Source organism: Paralichthys olivaceus, chromosome 10 (genome assembly GCF_024713975.1).
Source record: "Paralichthys olivaceus isolate ysfri-2021 chromosome 10, ASM2471397v2, whole genome shotgun sequence".
Classification (NCBI taxonomy): Eukaryota; Metazoa; Chordata; class Actinopteri; order Pleuronectiformes; family Paralichthyidae; genus Paralichthys; species Paralichthys olivaceus.
This window is the reverse complement of record NC_091102.1, coordinates 12285523-12309783: the sequence shown is the minus strand read 5'-3', so window position 1 is coordinate 12309783 and position 24261 is coordinate 12285523. Positions and strand designations below refer to the sequence as shown.

Below are 24261 nucleotides of genomic sequence, written 5' to 3'. Positions count from 1 at the left end.
AGCCTTCCCTCTCACACTTACTATTTCTATTGACATTTTCGGCGCGCCGCCCCCTCCTCCTAGCCGCCACCCCCTCCTCTCCCCCCCCCGCACCACCATAAGTCACTGAGAGAAGAACTCCCAGGATTTCAGAGCACGGGGCTGTTAAAAGGGAAGTTCAACTTAGTGGTAATGAATAAATTTGCCCTCCCATGCAGTACTGTTTCTTTTGTCTTGGACCCAAGCATATTCATGAATCTAAATGGTAATTTGCTTTCTAACAACCAACACCACTATGGCGGACACCAGAGCCGTAAATATACACTGTAATTGCCTTTGATTGGTGACAAACTAGTTCTCATTTTTAAGAGAGACGTGAAGGAAACAGGAAATGTTTTGATCATATTTAAATTTTCTTTAATGTAAAGATTACAAAATACAAAGTATAAATATCTTATTACTTTTGTATTGTTTAAAGCTATATTTTTTTCTTGCTGCACATACCAGTAGAGTCTAGTTATAGCTTATCTATAGGGAGCACTGGGGTTGAGGGGTAGAGAGGAGTGGTTGGATCAGGTAAATATATACGTATGCATTCCTGCCTGCTTCAAATTAATAAAAACCTAATGCGTGCTTGGCACAGGACTGCTTGTTGAACATATGTTGCAAGCATGGCTAAGCCATCTGGCTCAGAGTCAAGTATTCCCACCAACTGTAGTCTTATGCTACCTGACAGTGGAAAAGCTTTATTCCCCTGGCATTGGGGGCACAAATGGAGAAATATTATTGAAATGATTATCTGCATCAAGACTCAGATTTGGGCTGACATTTCGCTGGCTCTGTGTAATCCGAGGGTTGTCTAGGAGAGGGCGGAGAGGGGGTTTGCCGGTAAGCCTTGGCGGGATGATTAATGAAGCCAGGATACTGGGTGGACCCAGCCCACCTCCACTCAGACCCAGAGGCCGAGCCCCGCATATGAAATTGGCCTATGCTGCTCATCTCCCTGGGAGAGAGCCACTGATGATCCTCCCGACACCGCTCTACCTTCAGTCACCAAACAGTACTCCAAAGCCGTGCCAGATCCAGGCTTAGGAGCTGCTCTGCTCACACTGTGTGGCTGTGAGGGAGGGCTGCGTGATGACGAACTGCTGCCTTACACCTGCTCTGCTGTCAGGCACATTTCACTCACACCATATTGTCTTTTATTCTTGCCCAGTAACTTCCCCTTAGTGCTCTGCATGGCAGCCTGTAATATTACAATTTTAAATTAAAAACAATATATTTCATCTTTTTCTTAATGTGAACCATGAGATGACACATTCTGAAAAAAAAAAAAACATTTATATAGTTACATCAGACAGGTTCACATAATGTCATGTCACATGTCATTCCCTGTGTATTTCTATATAAAACCCTGTTTACCTTTTAATAATCCTGAATCCTTCATGCTTTACATCACTGCAGCAGCGTTGTCGACGCTCTCCCTCAACCCCTTATTCTTGATGGATGGGCCTGTGAAAGCCTCTCAGGACGCTGGTAATCGGATAACAGCGAACCAAATTCTTGACCAGGAAGGGGAGGAAAAAAAATCTGTGTCATGGAGCTCATGAATGAACACAGACGATGGGAAAGCGAGTAATTCAAGAAAGCGCCGAACATCTTTAATCATTCTGTGTCGATGATTAGTCATAGACAATGTCGCTTTGTTAAAAGTGGGCTGTAATTAATAACTGGAGCAGGACAGAACAATCGAGGGAGCAAGTGTCATGCGCTGTACAATACTAGAGAGGTGATTTCTAAATAGTGTAAATTAGGTGTTTACCTATTGTGATCCAGCCTGTGACACCGCAGCCTCCTTTTCCTTGAGAACGAGACCAAAGAGAATGATTAATTGCAAGCTCACGGGTTTTACAGCTTCAAGAGTAAATCAACTTCCAGGAAGTGCTAACTTGCTAAAATATAAACTAATTTTAGGCCCCAGATATTAAAATATAATCCATCTTCTTCCTCCACAGGGAAAGCTAATTAGAAAATGTGACTGGCATGAGAGAGGAGAGGTGGAGGAATGGTGGGATTAGGCTCAGGAACAGAGAATCACACCCTCCCGCTAAATCTTGGGATTTCTATACACCTGAAATCAACTGTTCCCACAGGGGTGTCACAATTCAAAAACAAAAGCTTGGAAAATTGTTTATTCTATAAATAACAAGCAAGTTATAGTTTCCTCAAATTGTGCATCAGTAAATATATTAACTGACATATGCAGTGAAATAGTTTTTATTTGTCCCCATTTGCAAATGTTTATGCTTTTTCTCTCTGTCTCTTTTATTTGAGCATCCACCGCCTCTTTAATGCAATAGCCAATAAACAACAGTTGCCCAAGGCAAAGAGGCTACCTGACTGAGGCGCAGCTCGGCTCCTGTTCCCCACACGTATTGACCTTATGCAGTGGAATATCCACAGCCTGTTGTACAATGCAATTTCAAAGCTTAAGATGCACAGCTGTTCGAAATAGGGGAATAGCTTATTAAAGGCGTAGAAAGGCTGTAATGATTCCACTGATTTTGCCAATGAAATTTAAGTTAATTCAAACACTCCTCACACAGATGTTTTAAATGTTATAGGGGTTGTTTATGTGTAAATCAGAGGAAAATAAGCCGTATGAGAGGAGTGCATGCAACATGTAGTAACACAGTGGCAGTGTGCTACAGAGCTGAGTATTAGCAGCCTGCCGCGCTCTCTCCCGAGTCCCAGAAGACAATCCCCTGAGAGCAGAAATGCTCTGAGTGGTGACAGCTCAAAGGCAATAAGCCAATAATAAAGACCAGCAAAGTGGCCATGGGAGAGCGTTCTATTCCTGCTTCCTTCAAAACAACAGAGCAAACAAGTGTCACTCAGGAGCCTACAACCAGGTGCACAAAGTTACATTGATGTCATTTTTTTTTACCACTTTCTTCTCTTCTTTGATTAATGGAACTAATGCATCTCACTTATGTCATTTATTCTTCTGCAAGCATCTAAGAAGGATCTACTTTTTGTAGACTTTTTATCTGCAGCATACTTGTTCTATTAACCCTTTTCAGTTAGTGCACAATGTCGTCATAATCCATTTACTGAGGCACATTTCAAGTATTTCAGTGCTGTAATAGCTGTCCAATTGCTCTCCTGCTGGGTTTCTTTTTTACTGCCCCAAATGCCTTCCTACCGTCTGCTGCTACTCAGAAACACTCAAAATAAAATCTTCCAATCGCAAATTGCGACAAACCCAGAAAGACTAAAATGATTTAAAAGCTGTGATTGTAAAGGACAAAATAATTGCTGTATTCTCAACTACAGAAAATTCTCTGTGATAAAACAAAACACTTGAAAATTAAGGAAGAAAGAAAATTTAATGGTGGAAATAACTCTGATGATACATGTACCTAAAAGCATTAAAAGAGATAAAGCACTAATTGGATCCTAAAGCAGCACATCCTACATGCCATATCAAACGTACATTCGATGCATCGTGGCCCAGTTCCCTCAACCTATCACACAAAAACTCTTTTCACATGTCCTCTATGTAATCAACTTTTCTGCTCGGTACTTCAGCGGTCGACTCTAACATTATTCCTACACTTCAGTGCAGATTTATCCTGCGAGGATGACAAATTCCTGGCATACTTTGGAAAGAAGAGTGCTGCAGGGGAAGGCAGTGGCCAGTCTGCAGTGGGGTGCTGATGATGGAGCTGGCGGTGGTGGTGGTGGTGGGGATGTGTGCAAAAAGTAGAAAACTCATTTGGAATTCAGCACTGCAACATTGCCATCTTTTGGCCAGACTGTATACTCTGAAATCCCAGGGACACTCCATCTCCATAACGATACTGAGGTCCTGTACACAAAGGTAGGTAATGGATTTATTCTTTTCTTACAGAGAAAGGAGACATTACATCTTGGCTGCTAACGCATTAAATAAATCTGTTGGTATGCATATGCATATTCTGCTTAAACTGCAGAAATATTGACTCTCTTTTAATTTATTTTCAAGAAAATGCAGTTTCAATATCATATTTAATTTTTTTTTTAAATTGCACTCTCAAACCAGGATGCAACAACTTCAAACTGAAGAATATGTCTAGTTTTATTTTAACTTGTATACATACTGCTGCTCCTCATCTATCCTCTCCTCCTCTTCTGGGAGTAAATTTACAAACATCTAGTGAACAGGAAAAAGCCTGAGTGGGTATACCTGTCCTCTACCTGAATGAATATTTGTCTGAGGCGCCCGACCGCTGTCCTCGCCGTTCCCACGGTGGTGTGTGGGACATCATGGATAAGGGAGAGGATGGGCTCTGACAGAGAGTGACAATTCATCCCTTCATCCCCCCTCTAACTGACATGTCACATTCTCTGATGACTTTATTGTGCTCCCTGTCACTGCACTTAATCTGTGTGTCAGTCAAGCCGGAGCAGCCCACACCACTAGCTCCGAGACAGCAAAGCTAATACCCACCCTTTTAATGACATTAGATTTGGAGTAATGCCATTCAGTATAGCACTGATATAATCTTCTATTTGCATCATTCAGCCAGTGACACAGCCCGAGCTGGACCGATAGAGAGCTGGTCATTTCCCCATCCATTTCCAGCCGGATGACAGATGTCAAGATGGGAACTGGCTATTATTTACTGTGGTTGTGTTTTTATCACAGGCAGACATGATGTCTCACTTTAAACCAGGCTGTCAGCCAATGCATCAAAACCAAAGTCTTTTTCCGCTGTTTGTGGGTGTACAGAAGAACAATGTATACAATCAGTTTAATAGGGTCTTTGTTATAATTGAAATTAAGTCAGGATGCTTATTACTTAAATCAGGAACTGCATGATTCAAGTCTAACACATAAACTTATAAATTTTGGAAGCAAATCCTCAGTTTTATCTCGAAGCGAAAATTCACAAATTATCTTCATCACGCACACGTTGCTCGGTTTTTCCGCTTGTTAAACTTCGTCTCGTCTTTTGTATTCGGAGCTGAAGTTTACCTGCTTACGCATGCCTAATACTGCTCAGGAAAACCTGTCCTCCTCTCAATAAGCATCTGTACTCTCCTCGTCAGGTGCTATGATGACACTGTAATGAACATGCCACAACTGATTTTGAGTTATTCATATTCCCTCTGCCGTGCGTCTGGTCCTCCTGTCACTGAGAATGAGTAAGCAGCATTACCAGCCTATCAGCATTAGAGGTAACAAAATCTTTTCTTTTTTTTTTTTCTTTCTTCTTTTACTGACAGTGCATTTTCTCTCCCATCAGAGCTCCCGGTGCCTAATTAAATGTATTTAGCATCATAAATATTCCAGGGGGACAGGTTGACACAATGAATTAATGTCTCGCCTCAATACCAGAGCCTCTCTATTGGCTGTGAGAGAGAGTTAGCCCCTATGCCAGGTAACTGCTGCTGCTCGCATGTCTTGTTATAAATCAGTGGTGCATTTGTTTTCTAATACTGTGGGCATGCATTGGTGCAGATTAAGTCATGGGACTCTGCAGAGTTACTTTTGGAGTAACCACGAGGGACAGCAACTCATTTTTAATTTTAGACGATTAATTAGAAACTATTTTATATTTGAGCAATCCCACTGAAATGTTTCTTTAATATTTCTTCTTTCTTTGACTCACAAGAGTTAGATGAGAAGATAAATAAATACACTGCTATTGTTATAGCAGTAAGTATGAAGCTCCAGAAAGTTACCTGAGCATAAAGACTAGAAACAAGGAAAAACAGTGAGTCTGTCTCATTTCAAAGGTAACACAAGCCACCTAGTATCTCTCAATATAAACATGTTAATTACTTTGGAAAGGAAGTTATTGAGCCAGGCCAGGAAGTATTACTGAAACTTGATTCTTTTTATTCATCAAGATCCATGAATTATTTCCTTGCATTGTTAAAGGAAGTGAAAACCAATCCTTGATCCACCCCCTGATCCAGAGCCACATCAAGTTTAATGGGTTCATTACATAACACATCCGTCTACCAAGTTTCCTAGATATCCGTCAAATATTTTCTGTGTAATGCTGCGAACCAACAAACACAGATGAAAACATAACTACCTCCACCAATGAGGTTGACTTAAGATAGAGCAACATTAGCAAGTCTATGTGCTTGATTATTTTATTATTTAGCAAAAAAATTCAGGGTCTACCCATGTACGATATAGTCAGCCTAGATGGGCGTGTACAGTTTCATGGAAAAGAAAGCGTGTTGTGCCAGGGTGCAGCAGCCATAAGCCGATCACCGCTACTCTGTCAGGGTATTTCTCTGGTACAGCTCCCCTCACCTTGCTGGTACATTCACCAGTGCCCTCCGCTCAACAATGCCCTCCACAAGCCCCTTAGGAAGAAAGCTCGGAATTTTGGACGACTTCCTTTGGTTTTGAAGCCGTTCCCAAGTCTTCACCCTCAAAGAAGGAAATGTTTCACAGCTTATTTGATCTGCTTCTCCCCTTTTTTCTTTTTTTTTTCTTGTTGCATTAGAAGCAAGGGAAAGAGTCCTAGTCTGTTAACCCCCCACCAGAACAAATACATCTGCCACACTGGGCTGACGAGGTTGAAGAGGATAGAATTACATGTTATTATGTTCACGTTAAATCGAGATGTTTTTCCACATTTTCTCACGTTTTCTTTTGCCCTTGAAAATGAATAGACATCACTTTTCTCTCCTCAACACATGTAATTGCAATTTGCAAGAGCTAAACTAATTTTACGACACAGGAGCGCTTGTGTTCATATCCATATTAATAGAAAACAGGAAGTATAAATCCCAATTTTCCAGCAGCCAATGTCAGCGAAGATGTTCCTTGAGGGAGAAGGCTGTCTCTTCTCCATTAAAATATTGGTGCTCTTCCCCCACTTTCTCTTTAGAGCGTCCCTTCTGAGCCGAAATCAGATATCATAATTATGAATGGCACCAAATCTACATCACTGGCCTTGACACTTCTAATATCCATATATGCCAATGTACATCTAAGTTTCCACTGTTGAGGTGTTCTCTGTGTTGAGTTATAGCACTGTGTGGTGCCGCTCTAGAGTACAGGCCCCTGTGAGTCTCATTTAGCTGTGGGAAAGGGAGGTTTGACTGATAGGCTCATTTGAATTAAGCACAAAGTCACTGTCCCTTAGAAAAGAGGAGAGCAAATTTTTACTCCAAGCCTTTAATATGCTAATCTCACACACTCGCAACTATTACCAGAGCTGGTCCAAGTTACAAATCAAGCCATAGTCATTTACAGTTGCTATGTACGTTTTTGCCATAGCTGAATAGGTAATGTTAGCATTAACACCTTTCACCATAGCTGGGCTTACAAGACAAAATGTCAGAATACGTCCTCCAGCCAACGCAAGACTGCAGACACTACAGGACTCACTATCGCAATGTCGTGTTACTATAAACTCGATGGACAAAGCGTCTCCACCATCTGTTTCATCAACCATGATGTTTCATCCCGTTTTATAGCATCAAATAACTAACTGAAAATAAAACACCTGAACATGCATCAGTGTGATTAGAACTACCTAAAATGACAGACACCTTCTTTTAGAAGAAATTATTTAACGTGTACTTTGACTTTTTAGTTTGATGTATGGGGTTAATGACCAATACTCCAGCCACCCACTACAGGGCGTTCAAGGCAATTTGGCTAAGTTACTCTTGGGGAACTGTCATGTAGTGACACTTATTTGGGAAGGGATGGAGCCAGCTGGTTAGCATGCTAACTTCAGGAAAAGAATGAGTAAAGAAATTAAGTCTGATGCTCAACTTACAACGTTTCTGCTGGTAAGTAAACAGTTGTTAATGTGAGCACTGGCTGTGTAGCAATTAGTAAAAACACATCATTGACATATTAATGCTTAAGCATTTTACATTATCCTCTTCGACATTATGTTTTTTAATATCTAATGATTATTTCATTAGGAAATCTAACCATCATTGAGTGTGAGTCTCGCTCTCGGCTGGATCCCCCTGTGTGTGTATGTCATCACACCATAGACAGGAGAGCGCAGGAGCCAATGTCAGGTCAGGCTCTACAAAGCTATGGCTGATGTAGGTGGTCTACGTTGCCTCATTAGTAACAACATGAGCGGTGGTCTAATGAACTTAAGACAATGCTAATTAATGGAGGAGAACAAAGGCTTAACATTTTTAGAAAGTGTGAGTCTGCTTGTATGACAGCGTTAAAGCCACCTTAATCCGCTTGTGATGCAGAGCGTGGTGCCTCGACCGCGTGGTGCCTCGACCGCACAGCGCCTGGGCAGGTCAGCGGGAGCAGCTCCATACCTCAGCTGATATAGTCACCTGTGACAATCCTTTATGGGCTGATAAAGTAAGGGAAGTCTCTCAAGGAACAGTGCACCGACTTGGCGGAGGGTCTCCCCTGGGAGCAGGTGTCAGGGTTGTCTATCAGAAGGCTGAAAGGAGAAAAGGGACGTGTTAGTGGGCTCTATTGTATCCCGGTTGTCATTGACTGATCGGGTCCATTTAGCTGGCTTTCACAGTGAATGAAACCACCTGAATAGATGAAAGCGAGACAGCCTTCCCGACAAACAAGGAGCCCTGGAATATTCATGGAGGATCTGTGAGGAAAAGATTAATGTATTAGAAATTAAAATGGGACCCGGACGTATGATCTTGCTCTAACACTTGGCCAGACCTGTGTCACCCGCCGCTAGCGCCTGAAGTCGGCACATACCGCTGCCAAGGTGGAGAGGAATCATTAAGCACCCTGCCATTGTGTGAGCAGAATAATCAAACTTCACCCCCCCATTCTTCCCGCAGCACTGACAATGAATAATTCCGGAGCCATTTGCAATGTTAACGGCACCTATCTGGGCCATCCATGCCTTTATGATAAGAGCTCCAAATATGCATTTCAACAGTCTGAACAGAAGCTGCTTCACCGGCATTTCAAAGGACACCTGTCAGTCATCTGAAAGAGCTGTCAGTCTCTGTCACGCAACGGTGCCAGTGAAATGGCCCAAAAGATAATCTTTACTCTCTCTCTTTCTCTCTCCCAACCTCTCTCTTTCAGATCAGCACAGTTACATTTGCAATAGAGTGACAAGTGATTTACACTGGAAAATGGATTGTGTTTAAACTGAAAAGGGGGGGGGGGGGGTATTCTTTTAGGCTGCGTTATTCTTTGCTGCGTGTACAGCTGTATCAAATATGCTATCATAAATGTGATCTGGGCGACACTGAATGTCATTATGTGTGATACCACGAGCACTAGACAGGCTACTGAGCTCAAAGGTGACTTTGATAATTCCTATCTCTCTAAACAGAGCTCCGTGCCTGTGAGGAGTGGGAGCCGAGGCGGACGGCATCAAACAGGTTTACAAAAAGTTTGACCTTCTGTTGTTTTTAGCTGGAATGCATCTTCCAATATCTCGCTATAGATTTTTAATTCATAAATTCTCTTTTTCCCGACACGGCCTCACAGAAAACATGTGCTTGAATGATTTTTTTTAACCTAATTCCATAAACTATTTTTTTTGCAGACTGTATTGACATGGCCACTTGGTTGGCAAGGAGACAAGCGGAGCCCCCTGCCCCTCCACATGAAGGCCAGTAATTTGTTAAGCACGACTAACTTGTGTGCCACCAGCTGTTGGTGATATTTACAGCTGAGTGCAGAGGATGTGTTTGGACCAAGGCTTCCAGGGCCAGGACAGAGCGAGGGCCCCGTCCCACTCCCCTTATGGCCACTCCATGGGCGAGAGTAGCCAGCTCTCGCTGCACAAACCTGCAATACCATAACAATCACAATACTGAGGTGCAAATGACACAAAACACAATTTTACATACCCTGGAAAGCCTGCTGGCTCAGCAGAGTTAGGAGTTAGCCATGTGCATGTGAGTACGAATCTGGAGAATGACCTTTACAACAAGTCATCCCCTCCAAAAAATCTCCTCTTTCACTCTCCAAAACCTACAAAGGAGAAGAGACCCTAAGTTTGGATAGTCCACTTGTTTTTTTTCAGTGCACTCCTCTTCCAATGATGAGGCGATCACAGCTAAGTTATGGAACATTATATCATGCATACCACACATCAATAAAACATTTTGATCACTGAGGTCTACTACAACTGCCTGAAACTGCCCCCCCCAAAAAAGCAAGTGTCATTTTAGTTCATCCAGCACAAGCCCATACAAAGCTCTGTGGAAACCCTTCTGCTTACCCAGCCAAGATTCTTGTTGTTTTCCAGCGAGTCAGGGCCATTTTCCTACAGAACAAACAGCAATTTGATGAGCAATTTGAATTTTGGGCACTCCTCTTTGTCACATACTTTCCACACCATGTCCGCTCCCCCAACAATCTCTTCATTGTGGCTCAGGGAGGACACGGTTCAAGAAGTGAGTCACTCCAATGAATGTTCACTTTCATTTCTGAGCGCAGTGGGCCGGCATAATCCCTGATACTGAACCCTGACTCACCAGGGTCTTTTTTAGATTGAGCGTTCCGTCCTTCTTCCATTGTGAAAAAAAAAAGGACTTGCACTCGCACTTTTGACTGCATGGACCAAAGTTCAGCTACATGCTCACTGATGAAATTACGCGTGTCAGAAAGACAACAGGGCTGTTGTGAACTAAAACACTACAAGGAAACCCGATGAAGACAAATGAGCGCGCGTTCAAATAATTCACGAGTGAATAAAATGGTATGAGTTAATCAAATGAAGTGAATAAAGGAACAAAAGCGAGTAGTTATCTCGTCTGCAGGTTGTTTTTTTTAAACCCTCACACAAATGAATGTCAATAGATGTGCTCGTACAACAGCTTTCTTACAAATTATTCAGTGACTACAATTTTGCAGTTGAAAAAGTCACACACAGAAAGCCATTTACCTGAGTCACAAATGAGTATGTAATTGAGTCCTTAGGGAAAATAACTCAGCTTAACTACTGGAAATAATGTGTAAATTCAATACATCTCCTAATGAGCTCATTTGAGTTCGCTGCAATTATATTTGCTAGTCTATGTGCAGATAGGATTCTGCAGCTGAGTTGAGGTGAATAAAACCACAGCTCCCTTGTATTCATTAAAATTAGCATATGGACCTGTCAACACTTCTCAGAGGCGCGTTGTAACAATGCCATTTAGCCCTGCATCAAGCAATGCCAATGGAATGAATGCGCGCGGTGGGTAAATGCCTCCCCACCCCTAGCGACAGGGGTGGAACGGGACTGGCAGTGCTGGCTCTGACGCACAAAAGAGGCTGCGTTTTAACAGCCAGGCCCTGGCCTCTGACCAGGGGCCATCCACATCAACACTGCTTACACTCCACCATACCTCCCAGCTACTGGCCCAGCCGACCAGCTCCATGTACACACACTGAGACAGACGCGGCAGGAGAAATGAAGACGGCCAGTGTGTGAGCTTGTGTGTGTGTGCATGGAGGTGGGGAAAGGAGGAGATAAAGATAAAGATCGGTAGCTACCTGATAACTGAGCCTTTGTATCTTCTTTTTAACGGCTGTCTAAAACCAAAAATAACAACACTAAAACTTAATATTAATTTAATAAATACTCAGGTTACATCTCTGGTTAAACTTATTCTTATCAAAAGGTGCCAGGAATGAGACACCCGTGCAAAAAAAAAAAGAAGGAGCTCCTTTATTGTTGTTTGTCATCGTTACGCTGAAGCTGCCAGTGAGAGACGGTATTGTTGCTCAGCGGAGCACACAAGGCCCTAGTTACATTGTTGTGCCAGGATTTTAAAACAGGGCCGAGTTATCAATAGACCACAGACTATTCGACTCACTCAGCTGTGCCTCTCGATACACTTCAGAACATCGCACGCAGAACAGCCGGCCGCCATCGCACACAATTGGGCTGCTTCACTGACAGACACTTTGTTTCCAGATGGATTCAGGTCTATGTCTAATGGACAGACGGTGCCATCATTCCCAAGCTGCAGCTCCTCCATTCAGATCATATACATTACCATTAGACTGACAACACTATCTCAATTAATGGAATCTCATTATTCTCTTTTGGATGTTAGTTATCACACTGTATAAAGCAGGGATGGTAAGACGGTTGAAAAAAATGTGCACATACAATATGTGAAGCATTTTTTCTAAAATCTTTGCATCAGTATATTTCCATGTAATAAGCTATGATTGATAATATGATACGGATCTATGTCTTTATTATTTACAAATGTGACCAATGAGTTTATATTTAGATTAATTCTTCAATGCAGCCATATCCCATCCACTGTCTCGGCTAAGTCTGGCGTGAGTTGAAGAGGTGTCCGGGGTTTAGATTATCATGGACGAGGAAGAGCCATGCATTACACAATCTAGATTTTTTTTTTTTTTATGTTGTTTATTTTGTAACAAAAAGAAGAGAAAAGAATAGAACGTCTGTGTTGTTCTTGTACAATAGAAAGCGGTACAACAAAGTTAGAGGTGCTACTCCTGAAAAACTTTATAAAAACAAGTTTAAAATCAGTCAAAAGATACAAACATTAAAAACATAGAAAAAAACAAAACAAATGGACCATATTGAAAAGCATATCATCGTATTCTGATTCATCGCATCCCATTGAGTCATGGTTTATTGACTCAAATTGTGTCGACTATCAGTGATATCATTTTAGTTGTTGCCTCATATGTGTCATCAGTGTATCCGATCGATGCTTCGAGGTCTGGATCACATCGGCCTCGGTGTTATGGAGTCACATCCCTGCTATTAAGACATAATTATAGCAGAATGAATGAATTCAGCCTCATAAAAGAGGACACAGACATAAAAAGACAGAGTAAGGAGCAGACAAGGCCTCAGCTGTGCACTGCACTGATCTACACGCTGTGATTACCTGGAGCAGAAAACCGAATGTAAAGGCCTTGGGCTGGCTTTGATATTTCCATCGCTCGTCCGTTTCTCTACTATGACCTGGACTGCATCTAACAGACCTAGACTCGAGGTCAGTAGGAATCAGAGGAGAGGAGAGGGATGCTCACTCTTGAATTGGCCAAGCACACACAGGTTTTCCTCTTTTCCTCCTGCTCTCCCTCTCTCTCTCACACACTCTTTTTTCTCTCTCTCCTTCTGTCGAGCACACACACACACACTCACTCACACACACCAACACTCATTACGGTTACCTCTTGTCCAGTGTTGGGTGCCATTACCACTCCCACCCCAGCACTAAAAGAACTAGGACCAACTTTATTCTGTCAGGGCGCTTATTAAAAGATTACATATTCACACTTCTGTAGAACAGAGCCTTAATGAGGATAAAGGGAGACTCCTGCAGTTTGTCCTCACTTTTTGACAAACTATAGGCAAAAAGGTGAGGATGAATAGGCGCCTTCCTCCAGAAACAACGCACTGTCGGATAATGGCAAACACAAATGAGAAGGAGAGTGTTGGATTTGAAGTGTGGTATAGTATGCAAACTGTCTTTTGTCCTGGTTGGTATGCCTTTCTAATGACTAAGAGGACTGAAGGTGTCCTCCATTCATCAAGGTATCACACTGATAAAACTATTAACACGTCCAGCCCTGTGGTGGAGACAATACTTCATTAAGGACAAAGTTTTCATTTAGAAGTTAAGGTGGAAGAAAATCAACAAAAGTTCAAAACTTCACTTAAAACTTAACTTCATATATGGCTGATTAACAGTATAGGTGGTTTACAGCTTTTGAATTGATTCTCAATCAACAAAAAATGTGTCTGAAACTATGGATGGATTTTTCATTTTTCAGTGCCTTGATCCATCTTTTCAGTTCAGAGGATTTACTGCTTTCAGAAAAATCTTTTACATCACTATTTCATTTTTTCACATGGAGAGACGATGAATGTTTTCCATTTTTACAGACCAAAATACACAAGTAGTTATATCTTATCAAAGTATATTAATACTAAGCAACCTGAGGCTTCATTTGTCCAATGGAACAGACCAAATTAAATAGCTGTTACTGAAACTTCCCACCAGCTACTTAAACTCTAAATTATGAGAGGGGGGAAGTAGTAGAATGATCCATCTGCTGCATGGGGGAATTTAACTGCATTTTAAATCTGCCACAGCTTTCAATGACAGCTCACAACCGTTTCTCAAAACATGTTTTTGTGTGTGGAGTAATACAGCCGAGCTCAAATTTCTCTCGTCCCTTCAAGCGCAAAATACAAAAGGCCTGGGCTGCCACTACCTGATTCAATCAAGTGTGTTACATTGTATACCCATGGGCAACAAGGCGACTTGTATTTTAATTAATAATGTAATACCCTGGTCTCAAAGGCCTGGCCCTTGGCATTCTTGCTGCGTTTTTTTGTAAATACGCTCAAGATCCCAGAAAAGATGCTGGGAGCATTTTTCTACACTCGTGCAACTGGATTTGATGCATGATGTTTGAAACTGAGACTCTCGAGCATTTCAAGCATTGAGCAAGTGTGTGTGTTTTTTAAGCAATGTGTTAAAAGCTCAGGAACCAGTCATAGTTTACGTAAAGAGGAATGAGAAGAAGAAGCAGCAGGAGAAAGAAGAATTGTTTAAAATGATTTTACTAGAAACAAGTAAGATGATAGGGGGATAAAAAATTATATATCCTATGTAGGGAGAATACATGGTGTGAATGAAAGTTAATGTTAAGGGCCATGAAGACAGACATGGCCGTGGGTGCTGTGTTGTGAGGAATAACAGACACAGTGAAGGGTAAACGCACGCTTCTTTGGAGATCCTGGACCGGAAAGAAGCCTGAGGGAGCTCAAGGACTTATGGGATATGGGCTGTGTTCAACCTTTCTCTTCTCTGCAGCCACACACACCAGAACAACAAGGGGACGATGGCACTCTTACAGTATGCCACGAGAAGCACTGACTCATTTGTTCACACATAAGAGAAATGTTAAACGGACATATAAAAGTAAATGACGACTGACTCACATTAAGTTGTGGAAAACATCGGAAAGGGCGGATGCATTGCAGCTACTTGCATCCGCCAAGCTTTCATCACAGCATCACAGATATAATTTCAAACAATGAGTCTATTTTTATATATAGAAAAATTAATTAAGCAAAGGATTTGTTGCAATATTTTATCTGTCAATGTTTCGCTAGAAATAAAAACACTCAAAAATGTAAACAAACAACTATAAAATATTTGTATTACATCACAAATTAGATTTTTAATAGAACAAACATTTTAATTAGCTAACAGAAGCACGGCCACAAGTAAATCTAAAGTGATTATTCCTGCCCTTAGAGAAAGGCTGTCTCCCTGCGCTCTGTCAAAAGGTCAATTATGGCCCCAAACCGGCATGCAGTGACAGTGACCTGGAAGCGCTACTGATGACCCCACATCCAGGGGCCCAAAAGAGTTGATCATCTAACATGCAAGCTGCCCGGAGCCATGGAAATCTGACATTTGTCCTTATTCAAATGAACACAAACAATATGCATCTCATGCCTCTCCCTAACCTGTGCCAAATCTAAGGCATAGGGACCAGCAGTCTTAATGCATTGTCCTCCAATCCGAGTCCGTGCCCTTCCCTGTGAATACAGCCGCAAATCAGTCACACGCGGAGCCTGCAGTAAGAGCAGGCTGCAAAAAGGAAGGTGCCATCTTCACCAGCATCTGCACTCCCACTGGTCAGTGCAGCAACGGGTCACAATACAACAGTAGAAGAAAAAGGTTAAGTGTTAGAACAACTCAATTCAAGAAATGACTGATTGTCTTTGTTAACATTTTTCATGTTGATGCCATTAAAAGATCCAAAATGTAAAGCCTTATAATGACTACAGTTTGTATTTTCATAATAACAATGGATGAAATGTGTAGTGTGAGTGGCACTCAGGCCCAACTCAGCTCAACTCTGCCATATCTACAGTGCACCACCTCTCCAACACCAAACAGCAGACAGACACGGTTAGCAACTACAATGGAGCATAAAGCAGCTACACAATGTCTGTTATATGTGTAAATGTTCACCTGTTTGCTATCTATTTCCCCATATCCCTTTTAAACATGATAAACAGCTCATTTCCCCACTGTGGGATTTATAAAGGATTATCTTAAAATATCTTTGTTCTTACAGCTTGTTTTGCTGACTCAAATTGGCAAAAATAAAATCATTAAAGGTTTCAAAGTGAAATATCTATGTTTAAAAAGCTAAAAGATTAAGCTGGTGTTAGTCTATAATTTCCTTTCTGTTAAGAATCCTGTGAAAAGGCCGAAAACATGTGTTAGTCCGTCTCAATAGTTTATGACTTTGCTAACTTTGCTTTTATGCTTGTAACCTTTATATTATTTCCTGAAAAAGCTCTCAATGTGTGATCAACTAAAATATCAGTTCATTGTTGCTTTTCTTCTTTTCGATATATGTTGACTTTAAGAAAAACTTAAACCAGACTTGGCTAAAAAATTACAAATATATCCTTATCTATACGTCTATACAAATGTAGCTTTTCGTGCTGAGCCCGACATGAGCCCATTTACTACAGCAGAGTAAAAAGCTTTGCAAACACACCTCTATAAGAAGGTTATTGCCGTAGCACCGGTATACACAGTAAATTCCCCCTGAATAGCATTTGCCTGAAGCAACACCTATCGTAGTAAATGTTTATCCATGTGGACTTCCCATCTCATGCTGTTTTGTCTGTGTGTGCAGAAGGTAGCGGCCTGGCCTGGAACTGTATGACACAGAGCAAGGGCTCTCATGTCTTCAGGGCGTTCCGCAGAGCATGATCATGAAAAGCAGAAACATGAAGAAAACTGCACAAGGTTGAGCCGCGGAAACGTCCTTCTTCTGCACGTCAGTTAATTTCCTCTTTTTCCCTTTGGTTCCACATCACTTTTCTATTATGTTTTGAACACAGTGGAAACATAATACAAATCATGCTGCTGGAAAAAAAAAATCTAATCATTACACCCTCAAATGAAAAAATGGATACCAATGAGAAATGTAAGGGAATTGTTATTTTTCACATTCTATTGTTTGGTGCCTTTTGCCCCGAGCCATGCAGCACACACCGATATTAGTTTTAAATACAGATTGCTGGCAATAATAGAACAGAAGAGTCCATGCCTGCCACATAGGCCCGGTGTGGAGCGGCTCGTGTTGCCGGCTTTGCCAAGGCAGCTTCAATCAAAAAGCCTCAAATAAATGTAGTTCTTTGGGCTCTGTCAACTGTAAACTGTTATTGATCCCAACAAATGAAATTTGTTCACGTTGATCGATCAAACACATTATCTGTGTTTTCCAGTCTATGACCAGCAAGTGGAAACTCAGGAGGCATCAATAAATAGAGTTGGGTCACCCCGGGTAGATTCCTTTCAAGCTGGAAGGGTTGTAAAAACAGGCGACCAAACATAAGTACTTGTACTTAAAGGTAATGGACCTGCATCATGACTAAACGCTAAGTGCCTGGGGTGTCTAGATGTGGAAAGCACTTCTGTCACACCTTCAAGGTCTAGAGACACTTGTGTACGTAGTGTATACTTGCCCTCCACTCTTCTGCCCCTGCTAATACCCCCCCTCCCTCCCTACCCTTGCACACCAACATGTGAAAGCCTTCCAGCTGGCACCCAACGCCTGTACTTGGCAGGTCGGGGGTAACATGAGAATTAAACCTATATCGCCCCAGCTACCAGTTCTCAAATATCAGTGGAGTCCAGCACTTCACCGGGGACTGGTGAGAGGAAAGCATGTCAGTGGAACAAAAAGCTCCTTCTGGCATTTCTCCACTCAACTGTTCTGCTTGCTGCTGCTACAGGAGTAAAGTTTTCATGAGGAAGTAGGTACGAATGATCCTGTAAAGCAGGGATCCATCTGAATGTAGTGTATCTTCATCGAATGTGTTGTTTCGTGGACAAAAGCTGTCTGGGAATGAAGTGGAATGACGACAAACAGGATCAGTTTAACCTGCTGATGTGGTATCATGGTTTTCTGCTGATATTAAACGTCTCTATGACAGAGAACTGCAGAGATCTAGCTCTTCACTCCTGTTCAATTCACTCAATATTATTTATCTAGAACCAGTGGCAGATCCAGGTGTGACTTTGCTCAAAGCTCTAAAGCTCATTGGATATATAAAATAAAAATTCTTAATAAATTGTCATATTTGTTGTTAGTAGTGTCATTCAGATTTCAACTGGGGCCAGAGCCCCCCAGGCCCTGCCCCTGGATCCACCCCTGCTGCTGTGAATCCTACTGCCATGGAGGTAACTGTGCTTTTAAGGTTTTTGAATATTTCTGAGAGTCAACTTTATGGCACAGGCCATATCAGTCCCACCAGTATTTGCAGTATTGCATTAGAAGAAGAGGTAGGAAAATAGAAACTAAAGTAACAAATAAGTAAACATACAATAATAACGAAGTACATATGAAAAAATTGTATCTAGAAATATATACACAGTGTAAACAGAATATATACAGAGGAACAGGACTACACATAAGACAATTAACTGCACATATAGAAATCGTAAGTAATGCAAAGTTAAATGCAGTTTAACTGAGTGAGTGTGTGGAGTTGTTGAGAGTGTGATGACTCAATAAACTTGTGTTAGTTTATTAAGTGTAAGTTGTGTCACACAACACTAAATGAAAACCCTCAAATTACATGTAAGATCAGATCAGGAAATGAACCTACAACCAAACAGCTCGAGTAAAGAAGACATACAAATAACTAACTACTTGTGCTGGTTTAAGTTCCTTGTGTGAAGCTCAGAAACCTCAGCTGAACTTGACTTAAACCTTCTCCCTCTTTCCTTTTACATTTCTTCAGACTAAAACAGGCGATTGACAGCTTGTCCATGCTGTCTTACTGGAAATAGGTAAATCCGCCCCTCTACAGTGATAGAGCAGCTCTGATAGCTCCTTTATTATGGAAAATTATTTTAAACAGCATAAAACGGCGGAGGCTCGTTTTTTCCATGTTTCTGCCACTATCACTCCAGCTATTGATAAGATGTCTAAATTTATTGCAGAATAATTCTGCAGGAAAAGAGATAAAAGGTTGCTGAATAAAATATGAGGCGAGGCTGTAAATTGTAGCAATGCATATCATTTCATTCAAATGTAGGACGCAATTACCATCTGCTACACTCATCAGTCCCCTCCTTTATGACTTAATTATATGTTTAATGCTATCAGATCAAGGAAAGGGCAAAACAGATGAATGAGAAAGAAAGAGAAAAGATTCCGCAACAAGACAAAAGGCAGATGAAAAGTAACATAAAAGGATGGAATTGATTTCATTCAGCAGGAAATAGAAAAAGTTAATTTAGATACAATGTTCCCTCATCTCCGCCGCCTTTGTAAGATAATAAACCCGCAGTGTGTTGCCATTAGGTTTCAAACAAAAGAAGTCAACTTCCTCGAGACTCAAAGTCTTCCTGTGTTCAGTCTGAGGAGGTTGGTGATTCCTTCAAAGTCCAGGATTAATGCAATAAATTAGGTACATGTCATAAATGCATATGAAAGATAATGCTTAGCAGAGGTGAGTCATCATTTCCATCTATTCTTCCTCTATAAATTTGTTTGATTTGTTGTTTTGATTTATATACATTTTCTGTAATAATATCTTCTATTTTTTGCATTTTGTCACTTATTATTCATCATTTTTGCTCTTCTTCTTTGCTATATGACTATTACGCTGTCCTCTATTGCCGTGGGTAAAAAAACTTCACAATTCTAAAACTTTTTGTTCGGATGCAAATGGTGTACAGCAGTGTTCACAAAGAAAAGCAGGGGTTGTCCAAATGGCTGTGGGGTAAAAAGCTCGCCACTGGGCATCCCAGGTGCCAGCGGGCACTGTCCTAACTGTGTACCTTTGGCCAGAACTCATTACAGGGTGACATTTAGGACTGCTGCTGTCCATGCCAAGTCAGCCCTCTGGATTGAGACAAATTATGTAGTTATTTTTTATGTCAGACATTAAGTCATGTCCAGTGGGAGCCAAATCAGTATCACCTTCATGTCACCTGGAGAAAAAAAAATGATAAAGGCTGTGGACTTCTTAAACAGGGCCGAGGTTTAACTTATTTGTTGAGATGTTTCTGCTGTCATCAAACAGGGCTTGAATGAAATAGGGCCTGATGAGTAATGCAGAGACGTTACTAGAAACAGTGAAATGTAATGAGATTATTAACTCTTATTTCTAAAGGCAAAATAAAAATGATTCTGATGTATTTATTAAATCTCAAAGCATTTATTCAACACACAAACATGCGACGACCGAAGTGAAATCACGGACCTGTTCAGCTGTTTGTATCTCTGTGTCTGTGCACTCTGGAAAAACAAAAGATTTCCACCTGTGCACCGCAGAAGGTGCAAAGCTTTCCTTTGCTCTGCAGCAGTTATGTCTTCCTGAAGAAAAGCAGAAAATGGACAGAATGAGCATAGAAAATAGCCTAGAATAGATATATTCCTCTGTCATTGATGATATTCCCTATCATTAGCATAGATTTAGACATATACACATCTACACATTTTTATTTTTTTCTAAGGATTATCATAGGTTTACACACATTTTCAATTGGATCACATTTTGATTTATGTTTTCAACTTAAGGAGATAGATAATAACGATGGATAGATAGATAGATGGATGGATATTTTATTCTTTTATATTTGATAAAACAACTTGAATCTTTGTTGCAGATTCTTCCAGGAATCCACATGCACCGCATGAGCAGAACTAAAGCGCCATCTTGTGGACTAAAGCAAGTACAAGCAAAGACTGACTGACAGTTTTGCAGGTTTTGGCTGCTCACATTAATCCCTTAAAATGACAAAAGCTTTGTAAGATGTAAACAGGCAAAAAACAAGGTATTCATTTAATCATGCATTGTATAATCACACAGTTTGCTGGGGAGTGGAATCTGCAGTAAAGCCTACAGTAAATATTTGATGGCGCTCTCCTTCAGTGGGAATGATAAATGAGAAACCTGCACAAACTCAAAACAGAACAATTAAACGCTGATGAATCGGTCACTACGTGAGCATCCAGGTATCTCACAAAGCATGAAAAGAATCAAAGTTGTTTATCTGCTTTGTGTTATTGAGCAAATTACAGATAATTGCTCATTTGATGTATCAGAGTAAAGCATTTATTTGATGCACATGCTGCGGATATTTTTTCCTTCAAGATGTAACAAACAGAAAGAAAAATGGGATGTAATTGATTATAAGTTAATTGTGCAAAGGTCTCCCTGATGGGAACCATCTGTCAAAACAAGCTGTACATTCACTAATTCTAATCATAATTAATTAAACGGCTAACAAATTATATACATCATAGTTAGTGCAGGGGGGGGAACTACCGCAGGAAATGTTATGAAACAAATTAGCTTTAACAATGAAAGAGAATTACATCACATAACTAAATATTATACTCGTTTCCGCAAGCCATATTTCTTAATGAATTCTCTAATTAATTTAATTCACACAATGTGCATAATTTGGAGCTGGAAATGTCAGTGGGTCAGACTTAACCATATTGTTGCTGGCTGTCTATTTCAACGAGCGCCACATTAGCACAACATGACCTCTATGTAAATTACACACACCAACTGTTGTAATTTTAATTCCAAGGGTCTAATTAACATGTTCCAAAGATATCATACAAGTACATTTAACTCATTTTACATGTGTCAGTGCAAGATTTCCATTTGCCTTCATTTGGTGTAATCCCTCTGATGGGGAAACCGCCGTGACAGTTTGTGTTACAGACGTCAATTACAACAAAAAGGCTATTGTTTCTCATGCTTGTTGGATTAAGTGTTTAACTTTCACAGTGACTGCCACCACTCTTGAGGTGAACATTAGGAACTCCCACTGAGCTCATTCAGAAACCATCTACCTTGTATTTCTTGGATAGGAAGTCACTTTAGAAACCTCTTAGATCTTCTCATTCTATTGTATTGAGGTCAACAGGCACAATGTGAGAGTGGAAAAAGGCCACATAGTTCACATAAGGCACTGTTAATGATCTTTAGCTGTGAAGGACTGTTATTATGGTTATTAAGTGTTTTTTTCAGTAGGTTTGTATTTGAAAGATCCTCTGAAGGACCAGAGGGAGCAGGGGCGACATTTAGATGGTCCATATCAACCTGATACAAATTCAAATGACCAACTACACTGTGTAATATAACTGCTACGTAAAATTATTTATTTTATTTGTTAATCCTTTCAATATTAAATTTTTTTGGTCAATATAATTGTTTTATTTCCCAGAGATAACGCATTTTGAATGCTTGTTTTGTCTGATTGACAAATTAGGTTTAAAATATGTTTGACTTAATTTCAGGAGGCTAAACAAGGACAAGATGTATGTATCATGTATTTTATAGAAACTAAAGATGAAAAAAATATTTGAAAATGATTTTAAAAATGAATGACTGATCATTTAATTAACTAATCATTTCACACCATGAGAGAACTTACCTAGTGCAATTATATTATAAACTGTGCACTATTATCAGGTGCAATGTCACTATGTGATCTATACCTACCTGCGTGTGTTTGATTCTATTCATTGCTTGTGTTTTTACTCTATACATTCTAATGTATCTACGACTTCTGTATCACTTGGACACTTAATGTACTTGTACACAGTCCAATGACAATAAATGCAATGAATTGAACTGAATTTCACTTCTGTTGTAAACACATAAGCAGTAAAGACACCTTTATGATTGTACATTGTTTCAGGTCATTTGTCCACTCATGACTGACTCTGTCACGTCTGCTGTGTGTGTTCTGACTCTGTGCCCGGTCAGCTTACAGAAAACACAATCAGATTTAGCAAACCACGGCCACAGTGTGAATGCAGAGGTGGGCGAATAAATTAATAAATTGCCCAGTGGATGGTGCGTATAAGCTAACACATGCATTGCAGGGCTCGGGGGCTATCCTGAGGCCAATCATTTAGCTAACACACTAATGAAAGCGTGTGTAGTGTGGCTAAGGGCAGCCACCATGGGAGGTACCTCTCCCCTCCCTCCTCGTGTTGGGGGCTGTTAATAGGCTGGATGGAGCCAATGGGACTCCCAGGAGAGGTGTGCTGATGAAGAGGAAAACCTGTCGTCGTCTTCACTAATCACTGCCTAATGGCTGCAGTAACACAGGTTTTACAAATGTGATTGTACACGTGTGCCTGTGCCTCTGTGTGTGTGTTGTGTGTGTTATTGGCTAATGTTGATAATCTTGCTTGAATGTGTATATTCATGGTAATGTTCATATTTATATCTTTATGCAGTTGTTTGGTAAAAATGGGATTTACATAACAATTGGATAAATTGTCAGCAGGAAGTGCTGTAGGGTTTTTTCCATGTAATGCCATATTCCCTGAAACATGCACCAAAATTTTTTACATTTATTGCATTTTTCATCACAACAGGTACAATCTATGATCCAAATGTAAATCTGACATAGTATCTGTTATGACTCTCAAATGGGTCTGACTATGAACAAAAAAAACTCAAAACATGAAAGCTGCAGAGATAAACTAACAAATTAATAATAGTTTCAGAAGATTTATCGGAAACTATTGTCTGTTTCCATAAATATCAATGTTTTCTGATTCTACCTGATTCAACATGATGTTTCACTGTTTCTCAGTCATGTATGATATAAATAGAATGTCTTCTGGTGCGACAAAACAAGATGTCACTGGAAGAACATTTGAATGGACAGTTTTCACTAATAATAAATTCACAAAGAAAATGATCTGTAGATTAAACGATAATGAAAACAATTATTTAGAGTCCTGATCACAATATCAATGATTATCAAAACAGCAGTAACACACATCTGTAGTTCCTATTTGGACCAGAGACGAAGATTTTATTTCATATGTTATTTTTTTTAAAATGTGAATTCACCTTACTCTAATATTAATACATTAAATACAAACCAGGACAATTAACTGTATACGTTGTGTTCATTTCTTTAATCCAACAATAATAATGAATTCATACAAAGAGACAATCATGAGTGTGAGCTCATACTTTGTGATGTCAACATCAGTGTAGTTGTTTTCACTGTGTCATCTCTGGGTGTGTTCAACCCAAACAGATATAAGTTCACCTGCCACACCTGTCCGATCAACACACACACACACACACACACACACTCCGGATTTACCACACTGGTAAATCAAGTTATGCTGCATTCATGAATACCTGACGTGTATTAAGACGGTCAGTTAATTTCAATCACCATCACTATTACTTCCTGCGGCTCAACAAATAAATCACATATGCAATCTTTTGTGATTTTTGCTTTTGTTGTATAAGC

At 40.4% G+C, this 24261-nt stretch overlaps 1 protein-coding gene across 1 annotated transcript in view; it reads left to right on the top strand.

The window, feature by feature from the left end:
• LOC109631046 (uncharacterized) overlaps positions 1 to 2238 on the top strand; it is a 135619-nt gene extending 133381 nt beyond the window's left edge. Inside the window, exon 11 of the mRNA XM_069532716.1 lies at positions 1444 to 2238. The gene's annotated coding sequence lies outside the window, so the exon portion shown is untranslated. The remainder of the gene's footprint in view (positions 1 to 1443) is intronic.
• Positions 2239 to 24261: the final 22023 nt, after the last annotated feature.